This window comes from Hippocampus zosterae, chromosome 6, assembly GCF_025434085.1.
Source record: "Hippocampus zosterae strain Florida chromosome 6, ASM2543408v3, whole genome shotgun sequence".
Classification (NCBI taxonomy): Eukaryota; Metazoa; Chordata; class Actinopteri; order Syngnathiformes; family Syngnathidae; genus Hippocampus; species Hippocampus zosterae.
Window position 1 is genome coordinate 18,109,832 of NC_067456.1, and position 20,739 is coordinate 18,130,570.

A 20,739-nucleotide genomic window follows, 5' to 3' on the forward strand; every position below is an offset into this window, starting at 1 on the left:
CTTTACTTTTGCACCTTATGATTTAATACATCAGCTGCCCAAGCTTTAATCTACTCTTGCGAGTGATATTTACGCATTGTCACATATCCTATTCTTCTGACCTTGGCTGAGTTTGACACAAAGCCTTTTATGTCTAATCTAATGTAAGAGGACAAGAGAACAATGCTCGAGGGCTGCGGCCTGGTATTGGAACAAGAATGGATGAAAAATGCATCATGGCACGATGCAAACCAATGCATTGTTTGAAAGTCATTTTTGTCGAATTTGGCAACTAAATGAAGTAAATTAAGCATCCTATCTATATTACTATGCTTTATACAACTATGATTTTTTTACTCGTATAAAAAGCAATACTCAGTATGTGGAACCACACCAGAACATTTCCACCGCGTCATTATTTTGTTACAACAAATGTCAGTAAATCAAAGGTCACTGGCCAGAAAAACAAACAACAAACAAACATTCAGATAAAATGAGAGTTTGATCGAGATTTGTGTTGCTGTTATCAAAATTCAGCGTGTTGTCTCAAACCAAAAGAGAACTCAAAAGAAATTCTCTCGTACTCACTTTGTGGCGATAAGACCGAAAGATATTGACTATACAATCAATATTTCCAATCCAGACATGGTTTTGCCTCTGTTTTACAAGCGGCAAACGAAGCTTTTATTCTTTTGGCGAGCAAAATGCGGTTCAACGACTATTTTTATGTCCTCTCTCCTCAGAGACTTTTCACTAGAGGGTGGCAATAAAATCACTGAGAACACATCAGTTAAGAGACCCTCATGGCACAATAAACACAAGTGTTTGGATTTGTTGGGTCCTATTACGATAGAATGGATTGAGATCACTTTAGCGGTCAAAAAAGCAAAAACAAAAAAAACAAAACAAAACGGCTAAAATGACTTCACATCTGGTGTTCAGTCACCCGTGTTGCAAATTCGCATCCAGTGAATTTTAAGTGGGGTAAACCGCTGTGCCAAAATTGCTACTTTAATGGAGTGGCACTAGAATTATAACACATTGTCAGCACTGACATTACGCATACCATATTTGACACCTTCCATCTTTTAAAGAGAGTAGTGTGAAGTGTGTCTATTTCTGCACTGCCACCTTTTCATTTGGCTTCAGAGAGTGCAGCCCATACATTCTCCCTCCTATAGATCTGTTGGAATTGGGATACAACAGCCCTCATTGGTTGCAACTTTACAATATACACATGAATAAAAGCAAAAAAGCTTTGCTGATGTTTGTGTGTCCGCCATATAAGTGTCTGACCATAATTTGGCTATATATAATATATATGTGCAGTTTATAATCCAAATGAGGAAAGAGCTCTTTGAAGGCCAAACCTGAAATGTGATTGGTGGACTCCTAATTGTCTGACAAATTACGGGTCAATCAAATCAGCAAATATAAAAGTCTGATCGGGCCGCCACAACTTGCCATATCCATCCATCCATAAGATAGCCGACTTGACTTAAATTGTACATCTGTGGGCTGATTCAAGGTATTGAGGGGAAAACGAAGCAATATTGTAAAGTTAGATGAATGTCTGGTGTTCCCTTTTGTGTGTGCGTGTGTGCGTGTGTCCAATCTTGAATTTGCCAAAATCAGGCCCCTAGTTAATTATAACAGCACCATGTAAGGAAAGTTGTGACGTCAAGTCGATGACTGGACCGTCCCTGGCAACCACCAGTTGCTACTGAGTGGTACGCCAGATCTGTCATCTTTGGATGTACAATCTATTAGTTTCCTCAGGCGTTCTAAGTAAAAAAAACAAAACAAAAAAACCCCACAATAATAAATTTAGTGCATTACTACAAATGCAGGTGCTACAAATGATGATCTCTTGCTAAGAGCTGACTGATCCTGCTTCCACAGACAGGGTGCATAGTGTTAAAATGCTAAAGAGAATGACTCACACTGTCACAGGAAAAAAATAACACCTTTGCTTGACACCCTCAGTTTTCACACTTGCGGTTGCAGTATTAAAGAATATCACAAACCGCGCTAGTTTGTTATGTGGTAAGAGCTGGAAAATGTTAAACAACTGACACCAAATGCAGCCAAATGACACAGTCATTAGTAGGGAATGTGCCTACGTCTCCTTCCTACGGATGATTGATTGGGAATTGGACACACAACTTCCTAAAACATCCTCCGGGGTATTGGGCTTTGGATGGCCATGGTTTGAATCCCGTTACAAGTAAAAATGTAAAAATGGCAACACGTTGTTGAAGGTGCTGTGCTTGGCGTTCGACTCAGCATGACTTAGATTTGTTCTTGATTTTACTGCTTGGTGCTTTCTACCGCCTTTATTACCGATTCGTCTTACTGTTTATTGTGTATGTTAAATCGCTCCATGTACATCACTTTGTATGCAGCGATGGCTGTTTGAAAGTGCTCTATAAATACTGTTGACTTGACTTGACTTGATGACTTGGTGGCAACTGTAAGGGTGTCTTTGAGCAAGGCTCCATCCCCAATCCCCAGCTCAAGAGGTGCAGCACTGTTTGTGAATGAATCTCTCTTAGTATGCCTGCGTGCGTGTGATCTGTTCCGATGTGTTACATTTCACAATCCTCCCACCCCCGAACAGAGTGGCAGGAAGGTAAAGGTTCTTAAGAAGAAATTTAGGTGTGAATGCTGTTAATTTAAAAAAACTTAAAAGTCATATAATTATGAGGTTATTATATTTTACAAAAACTGTGGGATGACAGAAGGTACAATAAACAATTGTTCTGTCATGATAGACATAAATACGTGGAAGTATGCGATGCACTCTTCTGGCAACTCCACTGTGGGAGGATTGAGGAACAAGGACATTGCAAACCTTGACCTATATCCAGCCTACACTTTGAAATATAGCTGCAAGCGCTGATGTGGAGACCAAGCAGTGGAGAAGGGTGTAGTCACCGTGGCAACTCGGTAGGGTCCTCTTTAAAGCGTAGCCGAAAGCACGTTTATGGGCAAGTGAAGTGAAGTATTAGATTCCACTCTATGTGGTCTGCCTCCTTGTGATGGATTAGTGGGTCACAATGAGGTAGACATTACTATCTGTCATTTAGACTTTGTAGAAACTCACACTAGTCCACACTGGCATGAGATTTTTTTTTTCATATTTGAGACTGTATATGAGGAATGTGGGGACAAAGAAAAAAATCAGTAGCTCCTGTTGAGGAATGGGAGCTGCCAATTTGCTCTTGGCCCTTCCTTGGTTACAGATTCTTTTATCTCTCTATAAGGTGGAAGAAGACCCAACACCACGTAGTCTTTTCTTCAGTTTATCACAACGCAACACGAATCGATTCGGGCTCCTGTGAGTCTCAGATTTCATCAGGATGGCCCGAAGAAACACATTCATGAGATTATATAGAGACAATATGATAATGAGAGGCGGGGAGGTACGCCTCTCATGCAAATCCCGAAACAAAGAAAGTAACATGTCATCTGACCCGGTGTGGCCGGAGGAAGCCAGGAGCGGTGAGGTGAGACCAGACCACCACTACCCCCCATTTGGTGCGATGGCAGGAACAAAGATACCGGAGATAACAGCTCCTCTAAAACATGTCCCGCGGAGGGGGGGCCCCCGAAGTGGTGGGGGCCGAGGGCACTAAAGTTGATTGTAATAACATTAAGCAGGAAATACCTTCAACCGCATTTGTACATTGTTTCTTTCAGTGTCTGAACAAACACAACCAACAGGAAGGAACAACACCATAACCAAGTAAAAAGCAGAAATAAGGAAGATCAAGCAAAGTTCGATTTTGATATGTCAAGTCAAGTCAAGTCAACAGTATTTATAGAGCACTTTCAAACAGCCATCACTGCATACAAAGTGCTGTACATGGAGCGATTTAACATATACAATAAACAGTAAGACGAATCAGTAATAAGTAATAAGTAATAAGGCGGTAGAAAGCACCAAGCAGTAAAACCAATAGCAATCTAAGTCATGCTGAGTCAAACGCCAAAGAATACAAGTGAGTTTTGAGGAGGGATTTAAAGATGGGCAGCGAGGAGGCTTGCCGAATGTTCAGTGGGAGGTCATTCCAGAGAGATGGACCAGCAACAGAAAAGGCTCGATCCCCTCTGAGCCTCAGTTTAGTTCTTGGCACGTCTAGCAAAGACTGGTCCACAGACCTGAGGCGCCGGGCAGGGGTGTAGGGGCGGATGAGCTCAGAGAGGTAAGGTGGCGCGAGATTATTCAGAGATTTGAAAACAAAGAGGAGGATCTTAAAAATAATTCTAAAATGAATGGGGAGCCAGTGAAGGGATGCCAAAGTAGGAGTTATATGCTCCCTCTTACGAGTACCAGTCAAGAGGCGAGCAGCGGCATTCTGGACCAGCTGGAGGCGCTTAATGGAGGACTGGCAGACTCCAATATGATGACAAAGTATAGACCACTGCTGCTGGTCACAGATCTTGAGATTAGGGTTCCTCTTTGAGGGCACTTGAGAGCCTTCAGGGACTTTTATGAGGAAGTGGAGGCAATAAAAACCCTTGGGGGCTGTTAATTAACCAGAGGGAAATGGGCTCTAACTTCAAAGTACATTCTTTGTTTTAACTACTTCAGCAGATGTTCAGGAGAGAGACTAGTGTCAATAGTTCTCATACCAAGATGAAATTCAACAATGTTCTACTACTACTTCTAGCGGAATAATTCCTTAACACTCCACACAAGAATGTGCAAATGCATACACACACACACACACACGCACACACACACACACACACACACACACACACACACACACACACACACACACACACACATTTATATACATATATCTGTTGTTTGGAAACATAGATGATTGATGAATGCACGGGGGTGTCCCAATGGTGGTGTGCATTTGCATAAGTATAAAGGAGTTGGCGTCTGAAAATTGGCCATATTGTGTATACGTAATAAATGGATTAACCCCCCCCCCCCCCCGACATATTGTGCGTGCTTAATTTGTTAAAAAAGGGTGAAAATAGATAAACATGATAGGATTACACATCCGGATTGGTGTCATTGAATGAAAGTTTTGGTATAAGACCAGGAAAGCACAATTTGGGGCAAAAATGGTTTCCATGATTGGAAAGAAGGGTTCAATCATCATAAGCGTATTTTCCACACTATAAGGCATATATATAAGGCACATAAAGCATTCTATTTGTCAAAGGCCTACTTATAATCTGATGCATTGTATGTATGGATCAATATTCTGATTCATGACGTAGTATTTGAAATGTTTTGTAAAGCGCTTTGTTACAGCTGCATCGGTTGTGAAAGCACTCTATCAATAAAGCTGTATTGTATTGTATTCCTTTTAGCATAGGTCCATCCAGTGGATGCATAATATAACCTCAGTCACTATCGTAGCTTCTATTCTATGTGCCTTCTCATTCTTGCTGCTGGAGGCTGTAAATTTCCCCAGTGTGGGACGAATAAAGGATATCTTATCTTATAATGTGGTGCAGCCTATGTATGAAAATAATTAAAAATAGGCCATTCATTGAAGGTACCCCTTATACTCCGAGGCGCCTTATAGTGCGGAAAATACGGTAACTATCAAATGTATTATTGTTCCCCTACGTGATCCATCAGATTACCGTAGTGGTGGCGTTTTTGTATCCCAATGGTCCGAGGAGCTACAGAGTATCAACATACACTATATGTATGCTGTCTGTGGCTTTTTGTTCCCTGCTGGGTCACCCATGACAAACAGGTCCGAGGTGGGGTACCAGAAAAGCATGGCTCGCAGACCCTTACATCGTTGGGCTCAGTTTTCGCTTGCCTGGATGTGGGTCACCGGGGCCCCATGACAAAGCCAGTAGGTGGGGCTCACTTCATCGTCGAGGTGATCAACAGTAGCCGTGGCCGTAAGGTCGGAGTCTGTCCTATCGGGCCTTTTTTGGTCTGTGGGACTCCGGATGCAGGTAATGTGTACTGGTTGGCCAAGCAGAACACGGTTTCTGCGATCACTGAGGCAAGAATGGTACATTGAATAGATAGATGGATACATCTACGCTCTCATTTGAGTTTTAGTTAAATTATAGACATACTGTATGTAGAGACCCTGAGATTTGTTAAATCTTCGGTCAGGGTAGCCGCCATCATCAAACCAGACTTCAGCAACAAGGCATCACTGACTTGGTTTTGCTTGCACAAATTGTCAAGCAACTGAGAACAGAATGTGTGAAATTAATTACCTTTCATAAGTAGGAGATGTTTTTTGTTTTGACATCGACAGCCACTATTTTGAGCTCATGTCAGTAACAGTTTAATTTTTCAACGGACTGAGCTTAAATGAGAACAGTAAAACTCCAAATTGACATTTCACTGTAAGACAGTCCTTTTCCCAAGTTTTAAATTGGTTAACCAAGCAATAACTACCACATCATTTTGAGCGGGAGCTGTCATTCATCTATAAATGTGTAATTATGTGCAGACTTGTAAAAATACAGTATCTCTATTTTTTAAAAAAGAACAGTGTAACTTTTGCACTGTAAATCGGTGTAGATCAATTTAACTTTGTATGTAAATGAACCGTTTTATAAATTTTGGTCATGCACGGCAATATCCTCTAAATTGAGACTGTATGATTCAGTGTCAACATTTAATTTACTGACGTTTCCATTTCCTCTCCCTGATTGCTACTACAATGATGCTAAATCAGATTTCTTCAGCAAACACATCGCTGTCACACGGACTTGTACTGCTTGATTGGACCGTAATAACATAAGATAAGATAAGGTACGATAAGATAAAAAACCTTAATTTGTCTCGCAATGGAGAAATTCCCAATTCACAGCAGCAAAGTTATGAAAGGAAGAAGTAGAACAACAAAATATAGGAGCTGCTGGAAAGGGAGCCACTCTGGCGACGCCATTTTGAAGTCAAAATAACAAAAATAACACAACACAACACACGGGACACAGACAGTCGTACAATCTTCACCACCTTTCTGCATACACTTTGTTGTCTGAAGCAGTTCTAGATGAAAGAGTAGAGGATCAAAGTGTCCTTTCACCAGTGGATCAGAGACGTCATGCTGAAAATGTGCACACGTCTGCTACAAGCTACGTTTTGAAAGCAAACACGAAGCTGTAGCGTCCATTGACGAAAAGAGATGAGTTCACTTCTCCTGTCCCACGTAATCCGCTTCAAACTCCAATCCGCGACTCCCAGTTCCAAATCCGCATCGGCGCTCCGCGCTAACATCGTCGGGTCCTCAAGACTTACATCCATCCAGCCGCAGACCGTTCAACAGCACCGATCTCTCCGCTGAACAAGGCGGGGCTGTGAAAAATGCTGCCCATTACAGGCACAAGACTGAAGGACTGTCCAGCAACGACAGTCAAATGGTGCCGACATTCCTCCCAGTCAAAAACAGTGCTGGTATACCCATGCTGCCAAGAAGGTGCAAGCACCAAGCACAGAGTCCTCCTTGATGAATGTCGTGGCCAAAAAATGCTGAAAAAAGTCCACATCAGGGTCACACGACGTAACAACAAACACAAAGTGACAAGGAAAAAAAACAACAACAAAAAAAAAAGCAAGTCTCATGAGAGCACTTGTTGACGGCTGCCTACTCGGGCGCCATCTTGACTTCAAATAGTGACTTGACTTAATAATAATAATAATACATTTTATTTGAAAGCACTTTTCATCCCACTCAAAGACACTTTACAAGAGCATAAAAACACAGGATAAAATGTGCATTTAAAACAAGCATACATAATTTACAAAAGCACATTTAGATGAACAAAAGAAAAATGGGTAAAAGAGATTAAAAGGTATTAAAAGCATAGCGCAACAGGTGAGTTTTTAGGGATGATTTGAAGGATTGGAGGTCAGTACAGTTGCGGATGTGTTGTGTTAGAGCGTTCCAGAGGGTGGGGGGCGGCGACAGAGAAGGCTCGGTCCCCCCAGGTTTTGAGCTTGGTCACGGGGATGCGAGGAGGTTTGTGTTTGAGGAGCGGAGATTGCGGGAAGGAGTGTATTGGTAAAGAAGGTCGGAAAGATAGTAGGGGGCCTGATTGTGAAGGGCTTTATAGGTGAGTAGGAGCAGTTTAAATTGAATACGCTGGGGAACGGGGAGCCAGTGGAGGTTTTTAAGGACGGGGGTGATGTGATCACGAGTGCGGGTGTGGGTGAGTAGGCGGGCAGTGGCATTCTGGATGTACTGTAGTTTATTGAGGAGTTTGGAGGTTGTACCATAGAGAATGCTATTGCAGTAGTCAAGGCGGGAGGTGATGAAGGCGTGGATGAGGGTTTGAGCAGCGTTGAAAGAAAGTGATGGGCGGAGACGAGAAATGTTTTTGAGGTGGAAGAAAGCAGTTTTGGTGATTTGGGTGATGTGTTGATCGAAAGAGAGGTTATTATCAAAAAGGACACCGAGGTTGCGACAGTGAGAGGAGGGGGAAAACGTTATCTATAGTGAGGGTAAAGTTGGTGGTGGTTTGGGTGAGGGACCGAGGACCGATTATAAGCAGTTGAGATTTAGTACAGTTAAGAGTGAGAAAGTTTGTTTGCAACCAGGATTTGACATCTGAAAGACAGTTAGACAGGGTGGAGTGGGTTGTTGGGGTAAATGATTTGGTGGATATGTACAATTGGACATCATCAGCGTAGCAGTGGAACTGGAGACCATGATGACGTATGATTTGTCCCAGGGGTAAAAGATAGAGAATGAAGAGAAGAGGACCAAGCACAGAACCCTGGGGGACACCTTGGGACAGTGGGGCAGTGTAGGAAGAGCAGTTGTTTATGTGTATGAATTGTTTCCTGTCTGTGAGATATGAGTGTAGCCAGGTAAGGACTTTGTCGGTGATGTTTAGGGATTGTAGGCGAGAGAGTAGGATGGAATGGTTGATGGTGTCAAAGGCAGCTGTAAGGTCAAGAAGGATGAGGATGGAGAGTAGGCCGCAGTCAGAAGCGAGGAGGAGTTCATTGGTGATTTTAAGGAGGGCTGTGTCAGTGCTGTGTTGTGTGCGGAATCCAGATTGAAATTGTTCAAAAAGTTGGTTGTTGTTTAGGTAGGTTTTAATTTGAGATGTGACGGCACGTTCTATAACTTTGGACAGAAAGGGGAGGTTGGAGATGGGTCGAAAGTTGCTCATGATGTCAGGGTTGAGTCCGGGTTTTTTGATGATGGGGGTTACGGCAGCCAGTTTGAGTGAGGAGGGGACATAGGCAGAGTTGAGGGAGGAGTTGACAATGTTCATGACGAGGTGGGAGATGGTGGGAAAGCAGTGCTTGACGAAGGAAGATGGGATGGGATCCAGTGTGCAGGTGGAGGAATTCATTGTTGAAATGATATTGGTGAGTTCGGCTATGGAGACAGGTGTGAATTCAGAGAGAGGTGAAGTAGTTGGAGAAATGGATGCTGGTAGGAAGGGAGGGGGGACAGATGAGGTGGTGAGTGAACTGTAGAGGATGTCGATTTTGGATAGAAAGTGGGATAGGAATGAGTTGCATTTTTCAACGGTGAAAGAGGTTGAAATATTGTCGCTGGGTTTGAGGAGTTTGTTGACGGTGGAGAAGAGAGCCTTTTGGTTGTTGGAGTCGGTGTGGATTAGGTTGGAGTAGTAGGTGGAACGGCTGGAGATGAGTGCGGTCTTGTATAACTGAAGGTGATCAGTGTAGGCGAGGAGATGAACAGTTAAACCAGATTTTTTATAGTCTTTCTAACTGCCGTTTTCGGGTTTTAAGTTTGCGGAGTTCTGGGGTGTACCAGGGGGCTGAGCGAGTGAAGGAGACAGATTTGGTTTTGATGGGGGCAAGTTGGTTAAGACCGGAGGAGAGAGTGCTGTTGTAGTAGTTGGTGAGAACAGTGGTCATGGGACAGTGGAGGAGGTAGTATGGACAAGTGGTTGAGGACAGAGGTAGAGAAGTCAGTTGGGGAAACGGATTTTAGGTTTCTGAATGATATGGTGCGCTTTACCTTGGGAATGGGGGTAGGGAGGTGGAGGTCCAGATTGATAGCCAGGTGATAGGAAATGTTGAGGTTGGTGCTAGAGAGTTTTTCAATGGTGAGACCGGTGGAATAGACCAAGTCCAGAATGGAGTTGGTCTCAAGTTGGTCAGAATGGAGTTGCTGATGATCCATCAGATCATCAGCAAGCTTTGCGGAAGCTTGACATTGAATCTGTTCATTTGAATCAGGTGTGTTGCAACAGGGAGACTTGGAAAACATGCAGGACAGCGGCCCTCCAGGACCTGAGTTTGACACCTATGGCTTACACCTTCATATCCGTGTATGCAAGAAGAGGCATACAGTACTTAAACCGTTCTTTAATTTGATGCATGGTGCTTTGGAGGATGACCTACAAAGATTGAGACAGCGTATATGAGTATGATATCTTTATTGGCAGACCTGTCACGAAAACAAATTTTTGCGGATGATGTATTTATCCAGAAACTATCACGATAAATGATAGTATCATTTTTATTTATTTTTTTAATGTGACTAACGTACCGATTATGTTGGAGCAGAAATAATGAACTGCAATTTTCTTTTAATTTTCAAGGATATGAAACATTTGCACAGAAGAAAATATCTTGGATACATAATTCAAATAATAAAGAAAAAACTGAGTTATTTATTGTTTTAACAACGCCAAGAGGGAGTGATGTTCTACTATATATCATCACAGTTAATATTTGGTCCGATAGCGGTCACATGCAGAATGATATACTGTAAAGGAAAACATGACTACACATACACTCTTAGTTTTATTTTACGCATTTTATTATTTATACTATTATGACACTATTATTATATTTTTACCTGATTTTATAACGGTAATGAGCAACAAAATTAATATTTGTTTGTTTACCTAGTGACTAGGTACTACACTTGACAACTTAGACAGCAATGCCTCTAATTCATCCTCTCTGTCCCTGAGTTAGGATGAGAGCAATGTACAACCTGGTGTTTAGAATTGTATTCACTTTTTTTCTCTGAAAAGAATGCATATGCAATAAAATGCTTTAGAATTGTCCAGACAGCAGCTCTGTCTAGGAGCTTTGTACATTTAAATCTCAGAAATTGGTGTGACTCTTACATAAAGCAGCAACTCAACATGGGTAATGTCTGTAATCACAAACACTGAAAGCCCTTATTGAATTAGGGGGGCAAGCAAAAAAACAAAACGCAAGCAGTAATAACTGACAAAGCATAAAGGGTAAAATCTGAACACCGCAACTTTTCTTTCAAAAGCTGTCTCTTGAAATACGGCGTTTAACATGCAAAAGGTTCTCCCAACAGTCTTATTAATTTTCCCATCATATTCATTCCGCTCAACCATGAACATATATGAAGTTTGAAAGCCTTATACGAAAAAATAACTGAGCTGCCAAAGCCAGGTGGGACAGGTGCTTCGGGAGATAGATTTTCTGCCGTCAGTCCCTGCCTCTAATCAATGTCGGATTTTGTATTTCAAGTTGCAGGGATTATGCGTTGCAGATAGGAAATGTCAAAGTGTGTGTATGCACTCTACTGATGAATTTGATTCAAATTTAATACTATACAAATAGGAATAGATGCTCTCTCTTGACAGTTGTTTTGTATTCAGGCAACACGCTCCTATCCAAATGTAAGATGGTCTCTCATGTTTAGAATTAAGATGGATTGTAAATTGTAACTTCAGTTCAATTAATCACTGTCTGAACGAGGTAATTAGAAGGTCTTTCATTAGAAAGAAAAAAGAAACCAAAGCTCCGGAGTTAAGACAATCAAATGAAAATGTTACCATGGTCCCCGGGCTAAAAACTTCAAAAAGACCATTGTCAGAATGAGAGGCAGAAGTCCTGCACTACTCCCAAACTACACATGGCTGATAATTTAAAAAAAAAAAAAAAAAAAAACTTGGATTGTAATATGTGTAGTCAATTAAGAGGTTGTGTGGACATGCAGCAAGGCCAAAGAGCATCACAGGAATGGTGTAAGATCTTAATCTAACACATGAAACAGTGAACTATTTTCCTTATTTGTTTCTTGACTCCTGAAAATCTTGAATTTGTCTCAGTTCATGTTTCAGTGTAGTTTTGAACACAATACAACACTACCGTTGATCAGGGTTCATCAACTCTTTTGTAAGCAAACTCTAGTTTGAAGGGAAGCTTGTTCAAACTGTGTTTCAATCTCTTACACAGATACTCGACTGCATTTAGATCAGAGCTCTTTTACACTGTCCAATGTGTTCTTGGCCTTTCTAGGAATTTTTTTTTGAACTCTTGGTAAAGCCTTTCTTCGCCCCCCTTTGAAAAACATTTCCAAGGGGAAAAATGACGAAATCATTTTTGATGTATTTGCCAATCAGACTCAATGTCCTACCACATATACTAGAATATGGTAGAGGGGCCAGTTTTAAAAGATGAATTATGCATGTTGTTTATCATTTACATGTATATATTTTTTTTGTGTTACTTGGACTTTAAAAACAAGAACAAACTAAAGCAAGACCTGGAAAAAAAAGGGAACATATTTCAACAATTGCATTCGTTGGCACAATACCACTGATTTGTGTCAGACTGGTGTGTCAGCAACATACAATCCGTCTTCAACTTCACTGAGTGCTGAAAACGCATATTTAACTGAAGTATCATCTCGTGTGTAAAATATGTCAATTATTAAAGTTGAAATAGTGTTTCTTACTTATCCCAACACACAGTACATACTGTAGTGTAGCTTTTCACTCTCAGATCAACTGAAGCAGACGGGATTGAAATGAACATCTGGATATCCCCCAAAGGTGAAGCTTGAACACACTCCTTAAGTAGCTGAAAACTCATTGCCCATTACTGTGTGTGAGTGCACACTGTGGTGAGTCCTCTGGCTACATTACTTTTAAAATAAAGCATCATACATGCTTCGTGTAGTGATTCAACGCATCCCTTGCCAAGTACAAGCAAATCCTGGCGACTCGAATGAAGGAATGCCTTAGAGGCATTTTGGTGGTATAGATTTGGATTTGAATGCAACAGCATCCTCTTGAACTGTCTCGCTGTGCTATAGGAAGACACAGTGGAGGCGTGTTGCAAGACAGGAAGCCAGTAAGTCATCAAGAGAGGATTTATTTCAACGTCTACATCGCTGGTGAAAATTTCAAGTTCATCAGTGACATTCTTGTCACCATAATTGAAGGCTGTTGAACTGCAGAGATGGCAAAAGACAAAATGCATTAACAAGGATAAAGAGGAGAGTGGTCGATACGAGTAAAAGTAACACCCACTGAAAAGGAGGACTTGGATTACCCACCGTGGCTTCATCCTAGTTTGTCTTTTCCGTGTGGAACAACTCTGTCTAATTGTGCAATGTCAAATCACAAAAATTTAGCAGAAAATGTAGGACATTTTAAACACTCTAACTGCCTCAAATCACTTGGCATACGTGACTTGCTGTCATGAAAAAAATATTTTGCCATGATCCAAAACAGGATGTTGCATATTACAGGATAATCATCTAATCATACACTTCAGCAATTTACGGTTTCTGCCATCGCTGTCTGAAATTAACAATGTATTTTATTTTGTTGACATGATGGTTAATACTGTGCACTCACACGCAGGTAGTGCATGCATGAGCTCATACCGTTTGTAGTGACAAGTGCTCTAATAAACTTGGTAAGCCCTTGAAGTGGGATATATATATATATATATATATATATATATATATATATATATATATATATATATATATATATATATAATAAAATAGGCCTATCTGTCTATCGATCTGTCTATCTGTCTGTCCATTTTCTCATGAAAGCATGCTGGAGACTATCCCAGCTCTCATTGGTATCAGTCGGCGGGGTACACCCTGAACTGGTTGCCAGCCAATCACAGGGCACACTTAGATGAACAACCATTCGTGCTCACATTCACACCAAGGGACAATATAGAGTCTACAGGTGTCGAAGTCCGGTCCTCGAGGGCTGTCCTGTATGTTTTCCATCCCTCCCTGCTGCAACACACCTGATCCAAATGATCAGCTCATCAGCAGCTCTATCGGAGCCTGATAGTGATCCTGATCATTTGAATCAGGTGTGTTGCAGCAGGGAGGGATGGAAAACATACAGGACGGCGGCCCTTAAGGACCGGATTTCGACACCTGTGATTATAAAGTGTTCCAATAAACCTGCCATGCATGTGGGAGGAAACCAGAGTACCCAGGCACGAGGAGAACACACAAACTCCACTCAAGAATGACCTCCCACTGAACATTCGGCAAGCCTCCTCGCTGCCCATCTTTAAAGCCCTCCTCAAAACTCACTTGTATTCTTTGGCATTTGACTCAGCATGACTTAGATTTGCTCTTGATTTTACTGCTTGGTGCTTTCTACCGCCTTATTACTTATTACTTATTACTGATTCGTCTTACTGTTTATTGTATATGTTAAATCGCTCCATGTACAGCACTTTGTATGCAGCGATGGCTGTTTGAAAGTGCTCTATAAATACTGTTGACTTGACTTGACTTGACTTGAAGAAGGCCGGGTCCTGGAATTGAACACTGCACCTCTTCACTTGAGCCCAAATGTCTCTGAAACAATAATTACAGTATATTATTAAGGGCCAATTGAACACAAGTGCTTGAATTCAGTGTCCTGTTCCAAATGATTTACAATGACACATTATTGACGATGAGGAGAATACGATCAGTCATTTATTGAAATCGGCCATCAAACATTCTCTTCCGAAAAGACAAAGTGCCTGCCCTTCGAATTCAATTAGCAGGAAATTGTAACTAAGGGCTCAACTGGACTCCTCACAGGGAAGTGGCTTTTACTGAAAAGGTCGTCTCTGCAGTGGTGTAACGCTCCACCCACACATCTCTCTCCAAGGGCCTCACTTCATGCTTTATCTGGACTGCCAGACTCACTCTCCACTTCTATTAAACAAAAGGCATGAGTGCGTACACACTCTCTCAAAACTGTTATTCGTGACAAGGCAGTGTCGCACAAGAATCAACAAATGAGGAGAAAAACTTCAAATGTTCAGATTGGGTTCACCTGCATTTCATTCGGTAAACCTGCACAATCTAAAGGAGCATTTCCCAAACTTAATTGAACCAAGGCATAGATTTTGAATGACAAAACCGAAATAAACAACAACAACTGGATACACAAGTAGGCCAAATGCTGAAACAAATGAGCTTTTTTTTAACAAGTGCATGCGCTTGCCCTGTGGCATTCTGGGGAAAAGAAATGCTACGTTTATATGATTTAGCCTCCTTGCGAGTACATTCAAACGTACTTGCGAGTATGTTTGAACGTATTTGCCATTTCACAATTTCTGGCAGCCATTTCAAAACATCGCTTTTGGAAATAACACATTCGACTTCTGCCTGTTCGTACAACTGCCAACGGTGTAACAAGTTGCCCAACTGTGCAAGATAATTAAATGAATAAAATGTTCAATGATTTGATTAACTTTAATCAAGATTAAAATGCCGACCATGTGATGAGATTGGGGACATCATTAAAGTCTATTGTGCCTTTTGGACGTAAAGCAGGTCGTACGTAGCTCATCAATATGCACTTGTGTCATGCATTTGTCACTGTTAAAACACACACACACACATCGCCCTTGTTGTACTTATCATAAGGAGAAGATACAAGTGAAGCGTGTGTGGCTGTGCTAAATTTGATCTGATGCTAATGTTTGCATTGTTGAGATACACCTTTAACACACATTACTCCTCTCACCAACCTAGAGAAGTAATGGAGATCTTTGTCCATCCCCCCAAGATTTCTACAGCAAAACATCTGAGTGGATGCAAAGTCTCTCATCACAGCGGTGCCATGTACCAATTCATATATTCCAACTTGGGCGCGTCTGCTGCGGCAGCAAACATCCACCTCATGCGTTTCCAGCCAGTGTAGCGTGGCGTGATGTCACTGCACCGCAGCAAAAGATACAGAATGAAAAGGTTGGTTGGAGGAAGTGCAGTGCGAAAAGACCTATAAATTCCCTGCACAGCGCTGTCCAGTACAATCCGCACAAGATCGAGCATTCATTTGTTTTCCCTCCTGCAAGTTAATAAAAGACTAAACCAATCGAAGCAATAACAAGGTGGAAAATAAAAATGCCAGAGGGAGAGAGAAAAGAGGATAAATACAAACAGCCAGTGGGCTGGTGACTGAATGTCAACAGCAGCCTGCGCTGACTCACTGGGGTGAATGTAATAATATCGGGAGTTGAAGAAGAGGTGCCTCAACACTTTCTGGACCCAATAGTCACCGGAAATACAAAGACAGGACTAACAATGCAGAATACGACCCACGCTGCTGTACAGAAGGAGTATCGAATGGCCTCCACCATGAACAACATGCATCATTAGTGGCAAAATGGCTTGTGTAACTGACCTGACTGGTTTATCTGTGATACATACTATTTGTCTATTTTTTAATCAGAGATAGTGACTCAAGTCACTGACTTGCATGGCAAAAACCCGATTTGACTTTGACCTGGCATCGATGACAGTCGACTTTGACTTGAAATCGACAAGTCAGCCCGTTTACATTGGAAAACCCATTTCTTTGATGACAGTGTGCCTTTTATTTTTTAAACTGGACTTATTTTCCAGACAAATTATGCTGTTTATAGTCACAATGGAGAGCTGCAGGCCACACAATGTTTTGTTGTTCCTGAGGGCCTGTAACAGAATATAATTGAGAAGCATCGATATACACATTATGTATTTAGTTATTTTTTAAAAGGGCAAAAACAAACATGCTAGGAGCTTATTTCAAAATCTTAGCATTAGGGCTCCCTTCGGCTTTTGTTTCATTTGTACAGTGTGTGTTTGTGTGTGTGTGTGTTTTAATGTTCTGTTTGGTTAATTATTGGTATTGCACAATCCTTTTTTTTCTACAAGTCAATATATTCTAAGAAAATACAAGTTCCTCTTCATTGTGCACACATAATGTGCACACACATGCATTTGTGTGTGTGTGCGTGTGTTACAGGCCGGAGGGAATGTGTCAAAGGGGGACCTCTCACAGGGCCCCATTTAGGACTGCCACTGCTTGACAACTTGGGGAGAAAAAAAAAGTCAAAGCACGTACATGAACAGGCTGCGCTGATAGCAATGCAGCTGTCCTCATATCAGCCATCCAACAAGTAGAAGGTGGCTGCGGGCGATGTGAAGGCTGTTCCTCCTCAGCCAAGCACTTGATGCTGTATTTCTTTATTTATATTTACGATGGCCTTCTTTGCATTCTCTCAGCAGCAGTGTGTCCCATCAATCAGCCGCGACCTGCATTGATCCCACTTTTGTACTGTCGCCCGCCAAAAACTCTGCATGGAGAGATGGGCGACATGGTGTGAGAATTTGAATATGTCACTACCGCTGGGTCAAATCAATGACGCGCTCAGACAGTATCGTCCCCTCACACGGGGAGGTAGACGGGTCCCAGAAAACCAACATCAATGACGCTTATTTTGCAGCACGGATTGAAATAGAATAGACGTTTGTTCTAATAAAATAAGAGATGGCCTATCCAAAAGACGGACAATGGGGTAAGGGAGAACATTCATAACAAGTTGCTGAAACAAAGACTCAGGAAATGAAATGTGAGGGAGACATGCTGTCATTTTGGAGACTGATGAACCGTAACTATCCATTTACTTAAACTCAAAAAGTATTAGCTGGTTCAATTCACAGCGAGAGAGCAGAAAGGAAGATTATTTAATTGGCAGGAAATTAATTGGAAAAGTTGAAGGTCCTTTTTTTTGTTCTATAGACAGGACATTTTAAATGGATGTGCTTGACCTGCCGCAAACAAACTCTCTGGAAGCTTCACTTTTCATTTGCATCAATAGCCCTGGTTCCAGCTCTTGACAAAATGCCACCTTAACAAACATTATGATTCATCCTAATGGGACGAGTGGGACCATTTTTTTTCCTCCCTGCATCTTCATTAATTTGCTTCAAGTAACAGGGTTCCACCAATTTATAAGGACTCTTTCAAAAGCAAAAATACATAAAAACGTGTGTGTGGTTTTTTTTGTTTTACAAATTCATGAGAGGCGTGCATTGTTAGCTACCCAAAATAATGAACTCAAAGGAAAGGCTATATTTGGCTGTTCAGTGTCCAATAGCTTATACTAAGGAAACAAACTAAATCAAGAACCTTATCACAATAAAAGTCAAATTCCTTTCAAGTGACTTGCACTCACACATACAGTAGTTCTTTGTTATCTCGTGTTCACATGACACCCCATGCTCCTTTACCCTGCCAATGAATGATTGACATGACATTGCCAACTGCTCGGGTGTCCCTCCGGGCTGGACTGTCTCGAAAACTGTTTGATAGAGCGGCATGACATTTGCTGTCGACACCAGCTGATCTTTCGGAATCAATCCCAATGACATTAGGCAGCTGCTGGTTTTGAGCCAAAATGTCTTGACATTGCTCCAAATGTCTCGTGATGAGGTGACTTTTTTGAAGTGTTCATTTCGTGTCGCTATCTGGGAAGTAGAGGTATCTTCTACAGTACCGCGATGAAAGACAAAAATAAGCATCTCCCGATTGACTATATTTAGGGAAACTGTATAAAGGACTGGTAGTTAAGTATTAGTCCTGAAGTCAGACACTGCGTGGCAAAAAAAATCCCATACACACATTTTTGTTTGACCGCATTTACAGTTGTGTTGATGATAGCAATCACAATCTCATCAATCTTTACCCTCCAGACTACATGACCTTTTCCCAGACACCAATATTGTCCTCTCAATGTGCAGTTACCAGAAGGCCCCCCCACCTTTTTTTTGTAAACCACCCCTCTCGCTGGTAAGTTGTTTTATGAAGGATGCATACCTGTCATTGTCTCTGCATTTGGCTGTGGAAATGCTCCTACTAACAATTAAACAAGCATGGTTTTTCAAGAAATGAGACGGAAGTCATAACGACAGGGTTAAAAGAAAAAATCATGTGATCCTATCTGAAATATGTCCATCACTGAGGTAATTAACCCATGACAATGTCTTCAGTTTTTGCTTCGTCAAACCCTGGTGTTGTCTTTCTTGACGCACAGCGCATACCAATTGACAATCAAATTTGAGCTTTTTGTGTTCCTTGACATCGGGGTTAGAAAAGACCCGATTGTAGGATGCACCCTAAAAATTCTCTTGAGTGATTCTTATGCTGTGATTTGTATTGAGTGAATTCCAAGCAATTGGCTCTGTGAAGCGCTTGTACAACATGTCTCACCAATATCTCTTAAGTGTGCTACACACATAGAATTGATCGGAGCGTTAGTACGAGAAGATATAGAAGGTGCTAGGTTAACGGTTTTCTCATCTGCCAACTACTTTGTGGTTGCAAACTCTCCCCCATGTCATGTTTATTGTGATGAAGAAAACAGAATGTTTAATGCTACATATCACATTAAGTATATTTAAAAACACCCCATCGCTGACATTGTCCAACAGATAAGAGCTAACAACGGTGTGTCCAGATGAAACATTGCATGTACAGTATTTTACTTTGTGAATTGAAACTAGTCCTCTTTGGTTCTAACTGACAGCTGACTGCACAGTCCTGGATAAAATGAGAACGGAACACAAAAGCAGATGGCATTTCTGGCTTGCTCCAAGTGGATCATTTAAGTGTAGCTCTCATTTTCTGAAAAGGACGACTCAAATATATATTGACGATTTCATTTCAAGTAAGCGTCAAGCAAGTGTTTTTTTTCTTCACGGATCAAAATGGTGGTTTTTTTTTTTTGTTGCCTGCACAAATCACATTTTGGATTTCAGCATACAAAGGAGCCGAGTGAGGATAAGCAGTGCAGACAATAGGTGCATGAAAGAATTAGGAATCTGCATTTGAAAATTGTGTATGCGTGTGTTGAAGTGTGGGTGAGTGATCACCTGTGACCGCCCCTCTCCCCAACACAGCCCATTCTTTTACTCTTAGGATATGAAAGTACAACTGAGATATGACTTCTTAACCTACTAATATTGGGCAAAGTTGTTTAATATGAGCTGAACTCCGTACCCACAAAAGGTGAGAACACGATTTTGTATGTTAGTCTCTATCACAATGCTAACACGGTCGTAAAGTCATCATTGCAATAAATATTTGTATTAATTTCAGACATGAATCTAAAATAATCCAATGAAAAACGGTTGATTTAATCATGGCACGGCAGTCAACTGTTTAGCATGTCTGCCTCACAGTGGAGGGATGCAAGGTTCCATTCCGGCTCCGACTTTCTTGTGTGGAGTTGATATGGTCGCCCCGTGCCTGCATGGGTTTTCTCCGGGTACTCCAGTTTCCTCCCACGATCCAAAAACACTCTAAATAGTCCCTAGGTCTGAGTGTGAGAGCAGATGGTTGTTTGTCTCTGTGTGCCCTGCGATTGGCTGGCAACCAGTTCAGGGTGCACCTCACCTACTGCCCGAAGACAGCTGGGATAGGCTCCAGAATGCCCCACGACCGTCATGAGGATAAGCAGATCGGAAAATGAATGGATGGATGTAATCACGTGGTTGGCTTGCACACTGCAAGTACTGTGTGAGGATAAAACCACTGCACGAACTAGCGGATTGCGCACAAGTCCTATTCATGACATAAATATTACAATTCAAAAAGGTTTTCCAAAATAATACTCTTTTGATTGGTTTATTTTAATGTCGGTGTACAGTATGTGCGTATGTGTTCATGCAGGTGCACATTTTACGTTTCCTATTTCTTTGTGGCTGATTATGTGATGCTTTGTTTTATTTTATTTTT

General features: G+C 41.5%; 1 long non-coding RNA gene across 1 annotated transcript; it reads right to left on the reverse strand.

Moving 5' to 3' along the window:
• Nucleotides 1–1,572: 1,572 nt before the first annotated feature.
• Nucleotides 1,573–2,518, reverse strand: LOC127601638 (uncharacterized). Its single transcript, XR_007962609.1, has 2 exons — nt 2,452–2,518; nt 1,573–2,260 (listed from the first exon to the last, which is right to left on the reverse strand). It is a non-coding gene; the product is annotated as an uncharacterized LOC127601638 (long non-coding RNA).
• Nucleotides 2,519–20,739: the final 18,221 nt, after the last annotated feature.